Genomic DNA, 16,305 nt, shown 5'->3' with positions numbered 1-16,305 from the left:
TAGTCCATATTTTTTAGGGTTGTTGTATGATTAAATAAGTTGACATTTATGGAATGTTTAAAATAGTGGTTGGTACATAGTAAGAGTTATATAAGTGTTTAGTAAATAAACAAAATTAAAAATGGAAGAAATAATTTGACCTCAATAAAGGCGTGTTTCTTTCCTTTTCAAATGCTTAAAAATAACACTTAACAATTTTTTTCCTTTGAATGAAATTTAGTGTATGATTTAGGCCAGATAAGGGTTATTGATAAAGAACATTAAAAAATAGTTTTCTGAATTAAAATTTAAAAATTGTTAAAAATTTAAAATTTCTTCCAGGGACATAAATACCTATAAGTGTTTATTTAGGTAAGAATGCAAATATGTGTCTACATATTTAATAAGTGGATATCCAAGGACCATTTGATTCCTTCCTTTATGCTGTATCAGCCCTGTGACCACATCACTCTCTGATAGCCAGTCAGTGGATACCTTCTGGTCTGGGTCTATTCCTGTTCATTGACAGCTTAGAATAAAGGTGAAAAAGCAACAGTACTTTCATCTAGTTCTGATCCATCTTTCTTTCAAAACCAGAATAGTTGTTTATGTTCGAGTATTTGGCAACTGAGAAGTAGGTTTTTTTTGAAGGCCTGTTTTTAAAGCCAAATTTGCTCAGGGTGGGGTTCAGCTCTTGGCTTAGAAGCGGCATTCACCACTGGCCCCTTAGCTGGAGAATACAAACGGCCAATTATGCTCCAACCAGTTGCTGCGAAGCTGAACCGTTTAACAGAACACAGACAGGGGAGCCCAGTCAGAGCAGGTTCTCAGCAAACAGCCTTTAACTTGCTGTAGGACTCTAGGTGTCCAATGGTCTCCATTCCAGGGAAACCATTCTATCAGAATGTGATCTTCCTGAACTTTTGAATTGGAGTCACTGTGGTGACTATTTGGCAATGGTTAGGATGATCTTGCGTAACGAGAATGAACCATCTTGGGAAGAAAAAAAAATATCATGGCATTTTTATTGACTATTTAAGTGCCCCAATACTGGTAGCTAACCACATGACTCTAGAACTTCCCCCAAAGAAGACATTTGTTTCGGGTTTTTATTGTCCTCAGTTTTGAACTGACAAGATTTGACAGTTGATGGTAACCTTTTATTAATTCTGAGGTTAAGGCAAACTGCTCCTCTATTTGAATATTTGAGAAATATCTTGGCACTTAACTATGTTACTCCTTTCTTTACTTTGGGGAAAAAAAGAATTCTGTGAGTTTAAAAAAAATCAACAATTTCACTTGCTATTCCTGTAACCTAGTCATAGGTGATGGTCAGTAAAAGACCAAAGAAGATCTAACAGAAATAAAACTCACAAAACTGGTCATGCTGGGGTTTCCTAACTCCATGGGGCTTAGGACAGGGGGTTGAGGCCTGTGGTGAGCATTGTGACTCTAATAACTTTTTGAATTCTCTTCCTGGCGTTTAGGCTTTGGAAGCCAGAAAGAAAGGGCTTTGATGATTTTTTTAGTATTTAAAAAGGGCAGTATCAGGTATAGTCTTTCAAATCAGCAAAGAAAAAAAAGTGAAGAAGGTCACTATCAATAAGACCATAATGATAGAAACCATGTAACTTTTAAAAGCACTGTATGGGTGACTTGTGCACTTAGAGGCTGGGGCTGTTCCCTAACCAGTGATCTTGTGTTCATGAATGATGAATCTCTAGGCTACAATCAAGACTAAAGGGCTGAATTGAGGTGTACCCAATTTAGTATGCTTTCCAGTTCACCTAATGCTCTTGTTACTGTTGCTTTATTGGCAAGGTGACTTGGATAGTAACAGTTGAATCAACAGGGCCCAATTTAAATCATTTAAATTCTGACATTAAATAACTATTTCAACTTCATTAAGATTTAGCTTTAATTTTTCTGTCTTGTAAATAGGAATGATGATATTTACTGCATAGTGTTGCTGTGAGATTGCAGGACATCTAGAAATGATGCCTAATATTAAAGGAAGTGCTCTCTCCTTCCCTCTTTCTGTAGCTCATCCCTTCTTAAAAACTTCCTTTCCTCTTAAATATTAAAGTTTTCCCTAAAGAATAAAAGGACTCTATCCTTCAATCATTTTTCAAATTTTTATAAATATAGAAAATTCATTCAATAGCTAACCATAAAAAATAATCCATGGCACATGAATTGCTTTGCATGGATAAAAGGTAAATTAAACTTCAACAAAACCCTCAAATGATAGTATTATTAATTGCAAGCAGGTTTTAAAAAACGGATTCCATTGGTACTATGCCCCTCTTTCAGAGCTGTTGGTGATTATTGTGAAGAAGAGTTAATATAATATTCTCTTATACCTGGAATCAGTCTAGAAAATACAATTTTCAGAGTCCAGTTCCACCTAGGTGCTCTGGACTGAGAGTTTTCTTTAGCTGTGAGTTACATCAACACTGCCTCCTGGTGGTAGAAGAGATTTTTGTTAACCCATGAAAAAGTGCAGGGGGGTTACTTAATTAAATGCAATAACAAAGATTCTTAATGGAAACTAAATTCTGAGAGCCAAAGTGGGACCAGTAGCAAATAAAGTTCATACACGTCTCTTACTCTGGACAAGAAACTGTTAGCACTGCAATGGTTTGGATTTTGAGAATCCTTTTATAAAAGATGAGCGATGGGTGTTCCCTTGGCAGTTGACTGAGAGAGGAAAAGTCAAGGATTGGTTGAACGAGGAAGATGGGGATTATTTCACTTCAAGTGTTTTTGGGAGGAACACTACTTTCCTTGTAGTCATTATAGTAAACTGGTGAACACCCAGGACATTCTCTCAGTGACTAGTAAAATATCAGTGTTGGAAAAGATATTTGTGTTTTTAAGTCTGAGTCCCTCATTGCATGAAATCACACAGGAAATTAGTGGCAGATCTTAGGATCTGGAATAGTCATTTTTTACAGAGTCTTTGTTAAATATCAAGTACTAGGTGAGATAATAAGGCATAGTGAGGAATAATTAGAAACAATACCTACCCTTTTGGAGCCATTAACTCACTGATAACCATTGTCAGTGTCATCTGTCATCTGCAAAAGGAATGATATTCAAAATGATATCTGATTATTTGGAGATTCTTAAAGTTGGGCAGTGAAATTTCTGGGAATTTGCATTCCCTAGAGTAGGCAAGATTCTGCCCCTGTTTAATTTATAATTGTCAGGAGGGATGATGTCAAGTCCTTGTACGAGATAAAAAATAAAGACTTTTTAACATTGAAGTAATAATGGATAGATCCCGTTTTCACATTACTGGTCTATGTCTGTAAAAATGTGATTGTGTCAAAAATTTCTGGTCTCCGGTGAGGAAAGTTAATACTTACACATTTTAGCCATCATGAAAAGAGTTTACCTGTCACTGCTTAAGATCATTACCCCATGCAACACTGTAATCGTCTAAGTATGAAATCATGTGTTAATTCACAACACATTTCATCATAATGATTAATGTGGATAAATTTAATGATAAATGGGCTATATCTTTTTCTAATCATGTAATGAACTCCAATGTAAAGGCTCTAATTGTTTTAAAAATCATGCTGGTAGTTTTTACTTCCATGATTACTGCAGCAGAAAAAAAAAAAAAAAACTCTTTGTTTTTGTTTAACTGTCCTCTCTCCCACAACTTTGCCAAAGTAAAGCAATATGTCCCAAAGGAACTTCTCCCACAACTTCTTATCTAATTTCCCTGGATGGTTAAGGGGCATATTACTACCAAGCATTCATTTTATTGGCAATTTAAGGATTTATGGTTTATATAAGTGTATTATAAGGGTTTGAGATACATATGCCATTTATATGTATTTTCCATTATATACAATATTCTTGCCAAGAATATGTCTTTGCTTTCACAGATTTAAAGATGAATCCTGTTGGCCCAAGTTTAAATGGAATCAATGATACTTGTGTCTGAAGGATTCTTTTTCTTTTTTTTTTCCTTCAGCACAAATCACTCTTTTATTCTCTTCCCTCCTAATTTCAAGGTAAAAAAACATTCAAGGTCTAGACATATAATCCTCACAGGGACATTTTTAGGAAGCAAATAAAGTAATCCAGGTACAGTGTTTGGCACAATACTAGACACTAATGCACTCCATGAATGATGATACTTTCTTTTACCGTTTGACAAGATAATTGGCAAATGAGCTGATCACTGACAATCAGGGGAAATCCAAATAGAAAAGTGGTTATACAGGGACATCATGGATCCATTTGTTACAGGGCTGGGGCCTTCTGGTAAACTGAGGCAGTGTGAAGGCCCTTCAAACCTCAATTCTTATGATCAAATCAGGAAGATTTCAGACCTGTTGCTCAGAGTTACAGGCAATTATAAGGGGGAAGGAAAGGGGAAAGAGGACACTCTCAAGGAAGAGAATGGCTCCTCTCAGAGAGGATAGGGACAATATGCCTCTCCTGAACTCCAGTTTTATTGGGGAGAGGGACAATATGCCTCTCCTGAACTTCAGTTTTATTGGGGAGAGGAACAATATGCCTCTCCTGAACTTCAGTTTTATTGGGGATTCTGAAGAGACTTCCAAAAAGTCCTACCCAGGTTCACCTCTTGACTTTTGACTGACAGCAGAATGACATCAGACTTTCAAATTTCCATGGCCATGACAACTCCAGGTCATTTTGGCCCACACTGACTGGTTCTAATTGGATTCCTAACCATGATTCTTACAGATTTATGTTTAGGAGGAATCATTCTTATTTCCCTGGGTTCTGAGATCTGGTCTGTGAAAAGAGTCACAAAGGTCTCCACCTTCAGTGTAACTTGGTCTCCTCTTATCAACACTAATTTAGGCCTGCATTTCTCCTGCTAACAACAGGTAGTTTGCTGAGGAATATGTCATATCCTGTCCACTTAAACCAGCTGAAGGTAAATTGTTTCTTGGAAAAGAAAGCGAATGGGGGTAGGCACATTGAGCCAATTTTATGGAATTATTATTCCCTTAACTTTGTGTTCCCACCACTCATGTCTCTTTCCACTATCACAATCACAGTGAGAATTGTATCCAAGATATAAAATTGTGTCTGTGAGACGGTGAATAAGATATATAGAAACCACATAGTTGTGGTGAAATTGTGGCATGATACAGAAGTGTTTAGTCATTGGAGACTTTGGGGGTAAAGTAGGGCATTTCAGGGCATGATTGATAATACGGGGAATCAGTTCTGGGAATTGGAATCTCAAATAAAAGTCGCACAGATGGAAGTGACCCAGGCACTAAATCTCCCTCCCTCCCTAAGGTGTTGGGACCAACTCACCTCTGGTGTCTTCAGGTGGACTAAACACATTCCTGCTTTGTCCTTGCTCTACTAAGGCAGGACAGAGAGAACAGTGGCAGAACAATCCCTTGGTTCAGTTCTTCAAAGAAAAAGTCAGAATCTCCTAGGAAGGACACTTGATATCAAACCCAGCAAAATGGGTGTCCCTGCATCTGAGAAAACTGGCCAATGAACAAATTGATTCTTAAAATGTACTCTAGGAAAAAATCAAAATAGGATTTGGGATTCAGATTTCGTGTTTGACTTCCCCCCGCAACCTGGACCAAGTACTTACCCTCTCCTAGACTTATTTTCCTCTGTAAAAGCACTGCATATTAAAACTATAGAACTAGCATGGCAAATGAGAAAAGGCATGTAAAAACATGTTGTAAATCTTGGAGAGCACTTGCAGTTATTTACTTTACCCATTCTCCCCTACTATGTCTCCCTCCTCACCCCGACCCCCTTTCTCCTCCTCCTCCTCCCTTTTGTGTAGTACTGGGGATTGAATACAGGGGCATTATACCACTGAGATACATCACCCAGTTCTTTTTATTTTATTTTTTATTTTGAGACAGGGTTTCACTAAATTGATGAGGCTAGCCTTGAACTTGTGATCCTCTTTCCTTTAGGGTTTCCAGTGGCTGGGATTACAGGGTGCCCATCACTCCCCTCTTACTGTATCTGTTTTGATCCCCTCCCCTCTCTGTATATTCATGGAATACAGATTCTTCTACACACATAGGACAGTAGATTAGACCAATTGTCTCTCCCCTTGCATCTTGGAATGGTATGAGACTCCCCACTGGCTTGGAGGAAGAAACTACTCTGTCATGAGCAAAACTCCAACTATTTCTGAGGCCTGGCTCACTTCTCCTGGAGGCATGATCAAGTGTGGTTCATTTCAGGGATGCAAGGTTGGTTCAACATATGGAAATTAATAAACATAATTCATCACATCAATAGACAAGAATCATATAATTATTTCAATAGACGCAGAAAAGGCATTTGACAAAATACAGCACCCTTTCATGTTCAAACACTAGAAAAACTAGGGATAGTAGGAACATATCTCAACATTATGAAAGCTATATATGCTAACAAGGTTAACATCATTAAAAATGGAGAAAAATTGAAATAATTCCCTCTAAAAGCTAGAACAAGTAGAGATGCCCTCTTTTACCACTTCTATAGAATATAGTACTGGAAACTCTAGCCAGAGAAATTAGAAGAAAGAAATTAAAGAAAGAAAAATAGGAAAAGAAAAACTCAGACTATCCTTACTTGCTGACCTCATGGTCCTTTATTTAGAAGACCCATAAAACTCCACCAGAAAATTTCTAGAAGGCAGCCATGAGTTCAGCAAAGTAGCAGGATATAAAATTAACACCCATAAATCAATCGCGTTCCTCTATCAGTGATAAATCAACTGAAAGAGAAATTAGGAAAACTATCCTATTAACAACAGCCTCAGAGAAAAAATAAAATATTTAGGAATAAATGTAACAACAGAGGTAAAAGACCTCTGCATTGTAAACTACAGAACACTAAAGAAAGACATTGAAAAAGACTTTAGAAAGTGGAAAGAGCTCCCATGATCTTGGGTATGCAGAATTAATATTGTCAAAATGGCCATGCTACCAAAAACACTATACATATTCAAAGCAATTCCCATTAAAATCCCAAGACATTCCTTATAGAAATAGAAAAAGAAGTCATGAAATTCATTTGGAAAAATAAGTGACCTATAATAGCCAAAGCAATCCTCAGCAAGAAAAGTGAAGCAGGAGACATCACAATACCCGACCTAAAATGGCATGTGATTGGCACCAAAACAGACATGAATAGCAATGGTACAGAATAGAAGTCACAGAGACAAACCCACATGAACACTAGGCAAAGGCACAAAAAACATACATTGGAGAAAAGATAGCCTCTTCAACAAATGGTGCTGGGAGAACTGGAAATCCATAATGTAACAAAATGAAATCAGACCCCTATCTATCACAGTGCACAAAATTCAAGTCAAAGTGGATCAAGAACCTAGGCACTAAAGCAGACACCCTGTGCTAACTAGAAGCAAAAGTAGGCATAGATCTCCATTGTGGTGGCTTAGGAATTGACTTCCTCAACAGGATTCCCAAAACAAAAGAAGAAAAAATTAAGAATCAATAAATGGGATGGTATCAAACTAAAAAGCTTCTTCACAGCAAAGGAAAGAATCAATAACATGAAGAGAGAGCCTACAGAATGGGAGAAAATCTTTGCTACCTGTACTTCAGAGTATTCATCTCCAGGATATATAAAGAACTCAAAAAAGTTAACGACAAAACCACAAACCCAATCAATGAGGATTTGAACAGACACTTCAAAGAAGAAGAAATACAAATGATCAACAAATATATGAAAAACTATTCCATATCTCTAGCAATTAAAGAAATGCAAATTAAAACCACAATGAGATTTCATCTCACTCCAATCAGAATGGCAATAATCAAGAATAAAGAAACAACAGATGTTCATGAGGATGGAAGAAAAGTACACTCATACAAAAAAACTAGATAAATGGATATATATTCATTAAATTTAAAAAGGTTGTAATGTTTCTTCTCCTTACTCCATCTTACTAACTGGGTCTGCAAACTTTTGAATTTAGATGAACCATTCTGTTTCTGTAGAGTAGGAGGCAAGGGCATCATCTTCCCTAAGAAATGTTTGTTTCCTCAGAATTAGACACATTTGCCTGATTTATCTCCTATCATTTATATGTTTTCTCTGCTCTAAAAATCTGGAAAACCATTATTTCATCCCTTTCCATTTGAAAATTATATTTTTGTTTCATTTCCTAGAGACTATATTTATGGGTTTTAGGTAGGAACATATCAGGAAATCCCCTTTGAATTATGTATTGATCTCTCTGGATAATTTTACCCTCTGCTCCAGAAGGGTGAATGTCTGTTTCCTGGGTTACTTTGGTGGCCTCTGCAGAAGGGAGTTAGACAGTCTGACATGCACTTCTGCATCACTGTAGGTCATCTCTCCCAGGACTGTGAGTTCTGGTATATGGTAGTGGGCAAAATGGGAATAGAGATCACAGTCTCATACATGTTTGAAAATATCTTCCTTTAGAAGGATAGATGATAGCCCTCTATCCAGGTTTACAAGAGAAGACGGAAGTGATAAGATTTGCTGAATTTTGAGGTTTTGGAAACAAAATCTATGAAAACTTGGGGGAAAAGCAGGCTATTATTTTAAGTCCCTGTGATAAGAGGTAAGGCATCAAATTCTGAAGACTTAAATATAATCTTCATAGGGACAAGATCTTCTCTAAGTTACTGACCATTGTAACCTTATGGCTGAATAGATTTCCTAGAACATGGTAGACACTCCACATTTAGGCAAATGAAAAAATGTTTTTTACAAAAATAAATGACCTGGCCCCTCCAAGCTTGGCTTGCTTATTTAGAGTTGCAGTGAACTTGAATGCAAATAAGGTCATAACCTTGCAAACACTTGCCTAGAGTCCCCCAGGATGGGTTTGGTATTAGGAGTAGAATCCTTCTATAAAGGCCATGGCAGTCAATTCAGAAACCTGCTTCAGCAGATGACCCTCTTTGTTGGTGGGACTATATCTAATCATTTTTTCAGCCTCCACTTCACCGGAACTCATTAGCATGAGGTTCTGTGTCAGGCTGTGTGGGGTTAGAAACATGCTTGATCCCACTTTTTGGATCATACATGGCCTTGGAATTCTTGGAATTCCAATCAAACCTCAAGAGGAAGATGTTGAGCTCCTTTATGCCAACAGGACACCTGTGTTTTTGTGTTATTGTATAAACAATAAAAATGACTGGGGACTACATTTGTGCTCTGAGTTTGTGGAACAGTTCTTTCTCATTGAATGAATGAATGAATAAATGAGACCAAGTTGGTAATGAGATATAATTGCCAAGCCACTGACAGGAAGCATCACTGCTTTGCTGGTACTATGTATCTGCAACCTAAACCATCCCTTTGCTCAAACAGAAATGGAACATTGAAGGCTAAGACAACTGCTACATACAATGGGGAAGTGGAAGGAAGACAGGATTGGGCTCAGGCCTGCTGGGAGCCATTAGCCAAGTAGGTATGACAATTTCCTTGCCAGCGTACCCCATGTTGCTGACATGTTGCAGCGACATTGAATGTAGGTGACCTTGCTCAAGGACCAAGGCAGATTAGGGTGTTCCCGTTTTAAGATAATCGTGTTTAGGGCATTCCCAGTTTAGGTTCCAGGTTTAAGGTTTAAGATTATTCCTCCTGGGAATAGGGCGTATCCTGCTGCCTGAGTTCCCCTTGAGTTCTCACGGGATTCAGACAGTATATTTTGGAGATAGAAGCCCAGTGGAGGTGAATTTGTGCAGAGAACGTGGATTTGGGCAGAGAACGTGGATTTCCCCAGAACGTGATTGTAGATGGCTGGTGTGAGTTCGGGAATAAAGAGTTGCTGTTTGAATCTACAAGCTGTGTGGTGGCTCGTGATTGTGTGCCCAGCCAGACTGCGGCATTTGTGCCCAGCCAGACTGTGGCACAGGCCAACTGTATTCCAGGCCTCACAGGGAGCTCTGCCGTGTGGTGGTCATGCAGTATTTGGAAGGTTACTGCACTCTCTGCTATTTCCTCCTCTCTCTTCTGAAAGCTGGTGAGGGTAGATGAAGCTCTTAGGATTCCTTGCCTGGAATGTTTTGACAAAGATCTTCTTCCATCTTGGAGTTCAGAGAGACTTTTTATAAACTATGTTCTGGCAAGAGAGAAATTGAAAAGATAAGATTATCAGAAATAAAATCAAAGTATTTTGTAAGCTTTAATAATTAGTGTTACTCAGGGTTGATTTTTTTAAAAAAAACAAACACAAAATCTAGCCATGAACTCAACATTTCCATTTTAAATTGAATATTCTTTGGTGTTTGCAAGTTGACTGAAACTTTTTACTTAGAATTGAATCTTTGTAAGAAGTGCACCAGCAGCTTTTAGAAAGAAAAAGAAAAAGTTTTAAAAATGCTACTCTGTGGTATGATTTGGCTTTAGATGATCTCCCAAGGACTCAGGTGTTAAAGATTTGGCTCCCAATGAAGCAATATTCAGAGACAGGTTAATCCATTGAAGGTTTCACATCTGAATGGGTTATTTGAGGACACTTTAGGAGGTGGGACCTAAGTGAAGGGAGTAGGTTCTTGGGGGCATAACCTTGGGGATTATATCTTGTCTCTGGCCCTGCTTCTCTCCCTCTCTGCACTGCCCCCACCCCCTTCTCAACTGCCATGAACTGAAAAGCTTTCTTCCATTACACACTTTCTCCATGATGTTCTACCTCATCTCAGGCCCAAAGTAACGAAGCCTTTGAGACCTTTGAATTCACAAACCAATAATAAATCTTCCTTCCCTGAAGTTGTTTTTCTCAAGCATTTGTCACAGGGATAAAACTTTGAGTAATATACTATGCATTTAGGTAAGAAACCACAGGGGGAAATGTGGAGAAGAAAACATTAACTTTGACACAGACACATACCCTCAATAAGTCATTCAGAAGATCTTTTCCTTCTAATCTTCTCAAAAGCTAATATTAGAGGCCAAAAGAGAAAAATTAAGGGACAGGTATAAGGTAACAAGTGTATGTGTGATTTAAAAAATTAAGGTGAACAATACTAATATGTGTTAGCTGAGAATTCAGATTCTTGGAGAGGGATTGTCCTTCTGGGTTTTAACGCCAGTTCCTCAAATCATAGTTTTGTAACTGATAACGGGAAGAACTAAGGCAGCATTCTTTGGATTAAAAGTTAAGATCTGTACTATGCACAGGAGGAACAAAAATATGTACTGTTATTATCTACCTAAGTTCCAGTTCCACTAAAGGATAATGTGAGGCTTATAGCCAAAATAAAAACATAGTCCAAATTTACAATCAGATGTTGGCCCAGTGGATAGAGAAGAATGGGGGAGAAACATGCCATGGCAGGAATGGAATCCTAAGATGCTTCAAAATTGGATTGCAGCCCAATAGAGAACTTGCCTCACTGGATGCAGCTCTTTGGAGACTAAGACCCATGAATGGAACTTAAGGCTGTCAGGATGGTTGCATATTGATGAGGGTACAATGTTTCTTTCATAGAGTTTGAATTTTTATGATATGAATTTCAAAAGCTCACATAGTCAATACTTCTTTTATTTTTATTTGATTTTTGTGCAGTGCTGGGGATTAAACCCAGGGCCTTAGACATGCTAAGTGAGTGCTCTATCACTGAGTTACACTCCCAGCCCATAATATATCATCTTAAAAGGAAAACTCTCAACTTGCAGTTAAGGAATCATGACAGATAAGATACTTAAAAATACTTCCAATAAAAAAATATAAATAATGGATAAAATGTGACATTCTTTTTAATGCACCACTGAGCTCACAATAGTATAAAGTATGACCCATCTCTCCACAGGGGTTAATACAAAGCAAGATTAAAAGTCAGGTTGTTGGGTTAGCAACTACAACAATTTCTTTGGGGGTTGGGAGGACAGGAGTAACCAACTTTGGATATCTGCTGGGATGGCAGAGAAAACCTTCAACTTATGCCTCACCAGGGGTTGGGCTTGACACTTTGACTTGGATTTAGAATCCACAAAGGTCTACACCCAGGTAAGTGATTGAATTAGTAGAAGAATCTACTCACCAACACAGGTTGAGTTGATGAAACCCTGAGGACAATGTGCCCACAATCTAAAATTTCACAAACATTTGGAAGTAACCAATCCTGAGAGACTCAGCAGGCATGGGATTAGCTCCTTGCTCCCCTATTACCACTTCCACTGGTAAAATTGCTGGACAGAAAACCAAAATAATTGCATTACATTTAAATAATTATAGGCATACAGAGGGAAATAGAAAAGGGAAATCTCAAAAAAGAGAGAAAGAAAAAAAAAAAGCACAATACCAGCCAAGAAACAGACAAGTGAAATTTCTAGAACAAAAATCACCATCCCCATTTTTTTTTTTAAATTAACTCTTTCTTCCTAATGAGACTCCTGGAGAATGGACCAAACTGTAAAAATAAATATAAAACAACAACAATAACAAAAACCATATAAGCAAAACCATTCCTAGCTTCCCATGTAAGTGCAGCCATGTGACCAAGCTTTGACAAGTAATCAGAGCATAATGGCTAGTGACTTTCCAAGTATCATGCTGTGACAAGTCCAGTGATAAGTTTCCTCTAACTTCATAAAACTGTTATATTAGCCTTAAACTACACACTTCTGGATATCTTTTATGTAAAAGAAACAATAAACTTATATTATTAGGTCACTATATATATATATATATTTGTGTGTGTGTGTTCTCTGCTATAGGAAACCCAACCTAATTATAAGTATTGTAGATAACTTAAACAGAATAGACACTGTGAAAGAGAGAATTAGTAAACTAGTAGGTGGAAATAAGGACATTTTTCAGGGATCATAAAAGAGACATAATGTGATGGAAAACATGAAAGTGATGTTTAGAACTATGAAGGGTAGAATAAGAGTGTGTGTGTGTGTGTGTGTGTGTGTGTGTGTGTGTGTTACTAAAGAAGAACACGAAGAAGTAGAGCTCAGGGAGCAGAGGCATAATGAATATGTAGAGGAGAAAAAATAATTTTTAAAGAGATAATTGCTGAGTGTTTTTTGAAAAGTCCCTAGTTTCACAAATTTGTCTCAAGTTCATCAGTATGAATAAATCCACAATTAGACATTTCTTGGTAAAACTAAAATACAGCTGACACAAATATCTTAAAAGCAGTTAGAAAAAAAGGACAGAGTACCTTCAAGCAGACGAAAGTAGGTCTGAGAACCAAGTTCTCAGGAAGAATAAAAACAGAATCCTGAAGAAACTGCAGCAATTAAATACATGTTTCAAAACAATAGCATAAATAAGACAATCTAAGTTCCCTTACCAGATAAAAGACCACTGAAATTTGAGAGGAAAATAGAGACATTTTCACCTACAGAAAGCCAAATAGCTTTTACTTCTAGCAAACCCTGAAAGAACTGTTAATGTAGGTACTTCAGAGTAAAAAACAGAGAAAAATGAAATGATAGGAAAAATAGCAAGCGAATAAAGCCATAAATGTATGCATAAATACAAATCCCAAATGACTATATAAAGTAATAAGAATATTAATGATTAGTTGTGGGTTTAAAAATTCAAGCTATAGCTAATTGGATAGCAATAACACAGGGATATGAGAGATACTGATCAGAAGTAAGGAAGGTAAATGCACTGGTTAATATTAGGCTTTGCAGAGTAAAATTGAAGGGAAAGCTCTAAGGTATTATAAATAAAAGGGTTAATACATAATAATTAATATGTGAGTAAATTCATATAAACATTCACTTTTAAAACAAGACAGATGGCTTGTGGGGTCTACAACATGTGTAGAATCAAAATACATTACAAAAGTAAGATAAAATGAAGTTGGCAAGATTTAAACGGTTTTTACGGGTTCTTCATTTGATCAAAGGGTAAAAATAGTAATTTGACTAGGTTAGGCATAAAGTGAACTAAAAATGTCTTTCATGACATAATGAAATTGAATTAAAATGTATTTACTGCAGCTTATAAGAAACACACTTAAATTGCAGAACCCAGAGAGCTTGAAAGTAAAAGAACAAAACAAGTATCAGACAACAATTGATCAAATTAAAGTTGGTTTTAGCTATCAGCAAAGTAGATTTTTAAAGAGAAATCACTACTGGAGATGCAGGGAGAGATTTCATAATGGTAAAGGAATCACTTTGCTAGGAAGATAAAATAATTACAAAGTTTTATTTACCTAATGATATAGCCTCAAAGTACATGATAAAAACTGATAGAGATAAAAATATATATATATATATAACAAGACTTATATGCAAGCATGGTTGGTCATTTTAACCCTTCAATAACAGAAAATGCTCACACCAAGGATTTAGATACGAATGTATTCACGAATGAGAGCAATTGGCACACACAGAATAATAAGAGGTGACATCTATTATCTTTGGCCTATTCTGTTGGTCAGAAGTAAATGACAGGTTCCACATGACCCAAGGGGAGTGGATGAGAGCAGGTCATGACTCACTCTGGGTCACCTTGAGGGTGTTTCCCACAGACACTGATGCATATTGACGGCTATTTAAAGATTGGGTATTATGCATGAGGCACTGCTAGAGAAAGGATGGCTGAGATAGATGAGTGGAAGCCCTCTGCTCCCAAGGAGTCCTAGGCTACCAGGAGCCAAAGACTGGAACATTGAACAGAGTGTATGTGCAGTGACAAGGGGAATAAGTGAGAAATACAGAGGAGGGGCACCTACTGTCCCAACCGCGCAGTGAAGGAAGTCAGGAAGACTGCACATAAGAAATCAAGCCTGAGCTGCTTCTGGAAGGAACATTTCTAATTATGCAGAGTGGAGAAAGATTTCCCAAATAAAAGGTCCCACTTGAGTGAACTCCCACATGTACATGTGGTGTTGTTGAAGGGCCAGAATAAAGTGTTCTCTTAAAATCAAACTTAAGAGCCAGGGTTCATCACCTTGCGTGATAGTCCCCATCCTTCTCTGGCTGTTTTGTCTTTCCAAAACACCTTCTTTTCTAGACAGTGAAGCTGCAGAGGACAGCTGAGGGTATCTTTAAAAGCAGGTTTTTCAGCCTGCTGGTAGGAGAGGCCTCTTTACCTCCCATCCCCACGTCCTTTGTTGAACCAATTTCTCTGGTACCATCCCTGTGTCTGGCAAATGTTTGTGGGCTGAATCAACCGCCAGCAAAGATTACTCTTTCTTGAGAGTGAATGTTGGTGGCCTCTTTCCAGTCGGGGTCCACCTGCCACCCCACCCAGACCCTGAGTGTGCTGCTGTGTGGCCTCACACAGCTGCGCGCCCACCCCGCCTCAGCTGTAGCTGCGTCACTGGGGCGGATGAAGGGATCCCGTGTACCTCGAGCACATGGCCTTGTTTGTGATTGGGGTTCCCCAGGAGAAAACAGATTGACCAGCCAGCACTGCGTTTTGTAGGAGGGCGGAGTGCATGGCCAAGGGGAAGGGTCCAAGCCGGGGAGCCTTGTTGCAGAGGCAATGACGCCCACAGGCTGCTGTGTGCCCTGCTTTGTTCCCCAGGCGACCAGGGAGGGGACCCTGGCTGTTCCTTTCAGTGCAGCCAGGTCACTGAGCAATTGGGGGAACACCCCCTATCTTTGCCAAATGGGCAGTATTTAGGCTGCGCCTGGCTGGAAGAGTCTGCTGAGTCACTTGGGGCTGAAGTAGGCGGAGGGGTGCAAGACTCCCAGTCCTGAAACAAAACAAACACGTCTCCTGTCTGCAGACCTCCTTGAACCACAAAACTGCACTTAGGGGCATCAGTGTTTGCATCCCCACCCTCAGCTGTAGCCCCCTCTGTACTTGCCTTTGGGCAATGCCCAGGCCATCCTGAGATTGGGGTCAGGAGGGCAGTCAGACTTAGTAGATCTAGAGCAAATTTTAAAAAGTTGTAAAGGAAGGCCATCTGTCTTGTCTGGGCATTTCTAAGGTTTCCACTTTTGTATATTATACATTCCACCTCTCTTCTTCTCCACCCATCCCCTTCCCTCCCCCCCACCCCCGAATTTCAAGACTTCAGTCCCAAGGTATATCTGTTGTTTTAAAAATTCCTTTCTTTTAAAAGAAATGTTTAACTATATTATTTAAAGAAAAATCAGAGCATAGATTCAAGATAGATTCAAGGCTAAAATAAAATGAGACGTTAAAGAAAAAAGTTTCTTTGCAGGTAAGAAGGATGTAAATGAACAAAATAATATGTTGCCTGGGGACTGAGCTTCAGGTTGGGAGAAAAGTTTGGAAGGAATGTGGCAGTGGTATCAGGAGATGGCAGTACCTCTCTGACCTTCTGGCCTACTGTGTCCTCATTGAGGTAACAGGGTCTGGGCCAGGGGATCTCTAAACTTCTTTCCTACCTTTCTCAAAGTCTGAGC

Source organism: Marmota flaviventris, chromosome 15, assembly GCF_047511675.1.
Source record: "Marmota flaviventris isolate mMarFla1 chromosome 15, mMarFla1.hap1, whole genome shotgun sequence".
Lineage (NCBI taxonomy): Eukaryota > Metazoa > Chordata > Mammalia > Rodentia > Sciuridae > Marmota > Marmota flaviventris.
The sequence above is the reverse complement of the archived record's forward strand: the minus strand, read 5'-3'. Positions refer to the sequence as shown.